The sequence below is a fragment of the Teleopsis dalmanni genome, chromosome 1 (genome assembly GCF_002237135.1).
Source record: "Teleopsis dalmanni isolate 2A chromosome 1, ASM223713v2, whole genome shotgun sequence".
Lineage (NCBI taxonomy): Eukaryota > Metazoa > Arthropoda > Insecta > Diptera > Diopsidae > Teleopsis > Teleopsis dalmanni.
The window spans coordinates 136,727,786-136,734,500 of NC_051846.1; positions in this window are offsets into that span (position 1 = coordinate 136,727,786).

Sequence of the window (6,715 nt, forward strand, 5' to 3'; positions counted from 1 at the left end):
AAACCTACAAATTTTATTAAAGTAAGTCTATTTATATAGTTTTCGCTGCATTACCACAACAAGAAAATATTATTTCTCCAAGTTTTACCACAGAGTTACAATTTTCTTCCCTTGTTGCCATATTTAGGTGTTCGTTCCACTCAGTGTTGCAATTATATTTGCAAAAAGTTTTACTTGGTAGGATAGTGATATGAAGATTGCATATAGATATCAAATTTTTAACGGTTAAATAATAGTAAAAAAGTAGATCCTAAAACTGTGATTGTCAGCGATTTCTCGCTGAAAAAGATCGATGTAACGTTTCGGTCTTCATACCATTTGTATAAATGATATGGTATACATACCATTTGTATAGCTTTCGACCTCAAAACCGGTACATGTCGGAAGTGCTGTTTTTTTATGACAGCCCCTGACGTGTCTGATACTCACCACTTATCTAAACATCTAAACTAAGAGATTATTGTTCTGTTCATTACGGTTCATAAGTAATGCACGAATTTTATTGATCATAGCTGTATCCAAATCAATAATTTTAATCTTAAAAAGAGGTTTATTTTTTTTGTCAATTTTTTTGTTATTTTTCAATTTGTTGATATTCTTAGAACATTTGTGAAATTTTTTTGGGATCTAGAATTTCAGTTAAATATTTTATGAACTAAATAATTTAATTTTATGAAATAAAATAATAAAGTAAAAGAACAATATTTTGAGTTTCTTAAGAAAATCACATAACCATACTTCCAGAAACTTAAATAGTTATAGGTACATATCTACGTAATGTATTTAAATTTTTCTAGCTATTGCACCCTAAATTAACAACATATAATTAGTAAAGTAACTAGTATGGTTTTTGTATAGTATGGTTTTTGTATTCTGTCCAGGAGGCGTTTCACTAAGCAAAGAATTATTTATATATTATTTGCTAATTAACCATGAAACGGTTTCGTTTCAGGTATCGGATGTGCGAATAAGCGTGGCTTTCGAAAGATGCATCTTGAAATTATATTTATGGGCTCTTTCGGCACTTATGTGCCGAAATGCAAACCACAAGAAAATGTGGTTTGCATTAGAAAGGTATTGTTGCGATGTTGTCAATACCTATTTTCTAGCGCGTGTTCAGTCCATCTAATTTCACATTAGCGAACCTTGGTTCGCTCGATTGGTGTGTATATATTTGCAAATAATTCTCTCTCGATAATACTGATCGGCCTTGAGAATACATCTGTGACGCTTGTTAATCTACAGGTTTTAGAATTGTTTTATATTTTTTCAGGTAAATCATTAGAGAGGTTAAATGTAGCGGGCATAATTTATTTTATATTCTTGAGTATTATCCTTTTTTTGTTTTCGTAATATTCATTAAACACTAATTTATTTCCAAATATTCTTAAAAAATAAATATCAAATATCATGCTTTTCTATTTAACCCAAATGTTGTAGTAAACCCTATTGTGTATAAGGTAAATCTTAATCTATATATTTGATCTTTTTTTATATGCAAAATCGGTCATAGTATTAAATTGAATGTAATGTATACAAAATCATGTTTATATATTTTAAACACATATTAATACACTTGATCATATAATGGATGTAGATTTATTATATATGTTAATACGTTACGAAATATATGCTTTATAACGTATGATAAAAAAAATTTTATCGACAATTCACGTCAAATGAGATTTTAGTTTTTTGTTTTAATCCGCAGATCTTATTAAAAAATATTCAAATTTCCTATAATTAATAGCTTTCAATCGATCACCCGCTCGTGGTGATCGCAATGTGAAGTCTCTCCGATTTCGAAATGGGGTTCACTAAATATAGAACTAAGTGCGTGCTGAAATTAAAATCTTTATCGATTGAAATATGGTGACTTCGTTTGCAATTTGCTGAGCATATACGACGCATTGGCACGTTCCAACATTAAAATTCCACTGAAAATTGCTCCAAACAAAAACAGAAACATTGTGACCACTTTTTTGCTCGGCCTGAAACTAATGAATTTATAACGATTTAATTACAAACTCACATAGCAGACGGCTTTCTATTTATTTTATGAAACTAGAAACGTTCCATATATAAGACGCTAAGATTTATAGCTAAACTTAAACATGTTAGCAAAAGAAATTATATAGCTCATTCAAAAATAAAGTCATATAACTATTTGTTAGTTAGTATTTTTGTTTTCGTTTCAGTGAGAAAAAACCAACTTCCATATATACCACCCAAGATATTTACTAGGAGGCAAGAAGTACTACAGTTTCATTTACACTGGGGTGGGGTTCATATTTAGATTTTAATTTAATATTATTGACTTTTATTTGAATCATGTCCAACGAAATTATAATGTCTAATGAATATTAGATTTGTGTGAATATATAATTCAATAATTTAAAACAATTATTGATTAAATTCAGTATTGGAGTGAAAACTATTTGTATTTCATATTTCAAATTATTTAGGTTTAATTAATCACGTTTAAATCGGCTGGGAATGTCATGAACCAATCTTTTTCGATTCTTAACTTAATAACTAATCACAAAACCTTAGAATAAGAGATTTTTTTTAAGACTTTGAGCTAGAACAAATTATTTAATTTTTTAATTATTTAAATCGTGGTCTATATATAATATATTAATTTTGTATATATGTATATGTTGAGAATTTCGAACTTTTTCATTTTATAGTCTACATGTTAGCATATATGATAAATATTATATTATTAAAAAGTTTTTCCATAAGCGTTTGTGATATATGGTGTGTAGTATATATATATTATATATCTTATTAAGGAGCAATTACTATTCCGTGATTTGTACATTAAAAACTATAAACTCATATTCTTCACCTACAAATACAAACTTTTAAATAAATATATATGAGTTAAAATGCATTTCAAGATTATAACAAAAAAATAATTTACTATATAAATAGTTTTATTGTAGTTTAATAATTTACTATTTACATAATTCAAATTTGTTTCAATAAAAAATGCAATGCAGATTAATATAACATAAATCAAATCTTATTTTCGGTACTTTTTTTGGAGCTACGGTTTCCTATATATGGGTTTTATAATGCCTGTATCGGCTCACAACACATATTTGAAATTTAATAAGCTACATTTTGTATAAGACGAGGTTTTCACATTAAAAGTCATGCCAGGATTTCGAGGACTAACAGATCACGAACAGTTTCAACTATTTCAAAGCTCTGCCGTAGACAATAAGGAACGGTAAAGCAATTATTAAATTATTAAATTAAAGCACAACAGATGATTAAACAGCAATTAGTTATAAACGATACAGTAGATAATGGGGTCATAAAATTGAAGAAAAGCACTTTATTACCTTAATAGTTTACAAGTCAAACATTTTTGCATTTAACCAGAATTTGTCATGGAATACAAGTCAATTACTTTTGCTTTTAATCAGAAGCATCTGGAGAAGCATCCCTGTTTTAACTTTGACTTCATAGAACACAATTAATCGCTGATACAGATAATGTCGTAATAGACCACTTATTTCGGTTTGATGGCATCAGACCAAGAAAAACTCAAATTCGATCTCTTAGCAGAATGTTAAAAATCTGACAATAAAGAAACCAAACACATCCTAAATTTGTCCTCATGCCAAGTTTTGGGCATCTATTGTTTTAGATGTTAAAATCAAGTTCATTGTCTATAAACACTAGACATGCTGTCTGTAACAAAAACTTCTGAATTAGAGATTCAGTCATAATAAAAATTTTAATTACAAAGTCTCATACCTGTAGCAACTTGATTCCGAAATGATTATATATGTTTACGAAATTAAAATCCGCCAATCAAAAATAAAAATACCAACTTTATGCTCTGAAAATTCTTTATAGACCTACGGAAAAAATCTACTGTTTCTTTAATTCACATGATATAGACATATATACATTAATTATTGTATATTAAAATAATACTGCTCAAATTTTAATTTATTTATATTGGATCCTTGTCGAAATCCGTGCTGGTCTATCAGCTCTATTTTCAATACAAAGCATTGAAATCATTTTGTATACTTGGATTCATAACTCGATTAGTTAAAACTTAAGAAAATAATTTTTGTCTTCAAATCATTTAATTTGTCAAGTAGAAATATTCACACAGTCTTGGTAGTTTTCGACGACTGCTATTCTGTAACACTAGATAAGATTTGCTTACTACATATGACAGTTGTCAGGATATTAAATAGGTAGTTATGAAAGAGAAATAAATCTTGCGTTTAAATTTACATATAAAAACTCAAAATATAATTAAACTTAATATAATCACATAACCTACATAAATGTGTTAATAATCAACAATTCTTTCAATGTGGCTTCAACAATATAAGCTAAGGTTTATTTCAGATTATATATAAGATTATGGTGATTATATATTAATATCTAATAATGATAAATAGATGTGAGTAAACGCGTTATTCTCAGTTAGGAATTTAATATTTCTAATCTTTTAAAATCGCTTTTTATTGTAAATTAAAGAGTTAAAAAAGTTAAATGCAGGCACCCAAAATTAAATCCGTTTTCATAATTTCAAACCAGACTTTATTTGCGTAGTTGAAAACTCTCACATTTATGAGTTTTAAGCGTAAAAACTTTCTACGAAAGCTCATTGTATGCTGAAAATAATTTGAATGTCGACCACTTCAGGCTTTGAAATATTTTTGGCACTGCCAAAATAAAAATAAAAATTCATTTAAAATTTGACTGAAAAGTTTTTTCATATATTTTTCAACTCTAGTCAATGATACTTCAAACAAAATATATCTACGCACCTATATATAGAATACACTAGTATATCAACTACTCATACACATGCTTCCTTTCAATCTGTCTTCCCTTCGAATGAAATGAATTCAACAGATTAAGGACCTACAACCGAAAGTTGCTTTCATTCAGAATTTTTTGGTTAATTTTACTTTAATTTTAAAAGTGAAGTTCTGTGTTAAACAAGTATGCCTGAGAAGATCATTGACTTCACAAATTTTTTTAACTCTTCCAGACTCTTCAAGTGGTGCCGTCGGAGGAAGCAATATTTTCCGGAAAAGGCACTGTTGACAATTTTGCCTACATTGAAAACAAATAGGGAATTGTCGATGCACTTCTGTTGGAATTTGAACTGGAAGTTCGATGAACTATCGCCTGGAGCTGAGATAAACATTGCCTTGTAATTATTGTCAACGTTTTGTTGATAAAAATTTAAACAAATTGCGTCTTTCATAAACAAATGTAACCTGTTGTTTACAAGACGAGACAACGCATTACACCCAGGCTGGCACTGTTGGATGTGCCACACGTGCTGAAGAATATAAAACACATCAGACGATATTGAAATTATTCCTGTAGTCATGCGATGTAAACACATTGGATTAATGATGTCGTTAGAGACGCACACAATACACATAAGGCATGCTTTAGGGCCGTCGCAACGACTCGACATTTTTCGTACTGAAATAGAAGAAAATATCTAATATCTAAATAAACAAATCGCGCCGAATAACAGCAGGAATTTGAATTTTTTATAAAATCTGAAAAATAAGTAATTTACCTTAATTGGATGCTCCTTCATTTGCAGGAAATGTAGTTTATTTAATCATTTGAAGAATAGTTAAATTTAATTGAAGATAAATTGATGAAAATTAAAATTACAAATAATATAATTCAGAGCCCAATGAAAAGCAAGAAAACATGATGAAACAATATGGCAAGCTACATCTTAAATAAATTAATTAAACAAGTTCTAATTCTCTCCAATGTTTTGGGTTTGCATTAACTTTATATGACTAAAGCAAATGCTCAATAGCTATTTGCCATTCAAATTCTAATAAAGCTGAAATTCAAAAAAAATATTTGTTATGCTGAGCTTTAGGCTGAGCATACGGATTTGCAGAACCATTAAACAGATACATTTAGCACTAAAAATGCAAGAACCAATCAAACCAAAGAGTTTTTATTTGAATTGCATTTAAAAATATTTAAACATTTGTTAGACTGAAATAATATGGATATTTTAAACAGCATTTAAGGAAGATGCATTGAGCTTGACTGTACACACAAACTCCATTAGAACGATATAGATAAAGACTATAGAAGTGTAATGAGCATAAGTTGAAACTCATTATGTTAATAAAACAATCCTGCCTTGGATGTAAACAGTGGAACGGCATTACCAGAAATTCATCTTTATCTTATGTGTAGATGGATGACAGGAATGTCAGTTTCATCGATTTTCCGAAGAATGAAAATCACATTGCAAAATAACTTAGATCGTACTGAAATGTTTTTGAAACCTTTGTTGTTATTAAAAATGATTCAGCAGACGCTTTTTTTCTTTAATATGCAATATATTCATAGTTATAATATATTTACTACAGTTGAACCACTTATAACTGAAAACTCTTCAAACATAAACATATACTTTTTACTCTATACTTAATTTGTCCCAAGGTTTTCATAATTTCATTAACAAATTCAGCCAAAAATTCAATTAATTAAAATAATTTAAAAAAATAAATTTTTGTTGTTGTTTCACTTCTGTTCGAAAACCTCTTTATTAACAAATAATAAAATTTGTTTAAATTTTGTATTCCAAACAAAGTGATGACTACATACTGGATATTATAACCCTTCTGGATTCTCGAACATTCAAAAATCGATGATTACATGGGAGCTTGCCCACAAA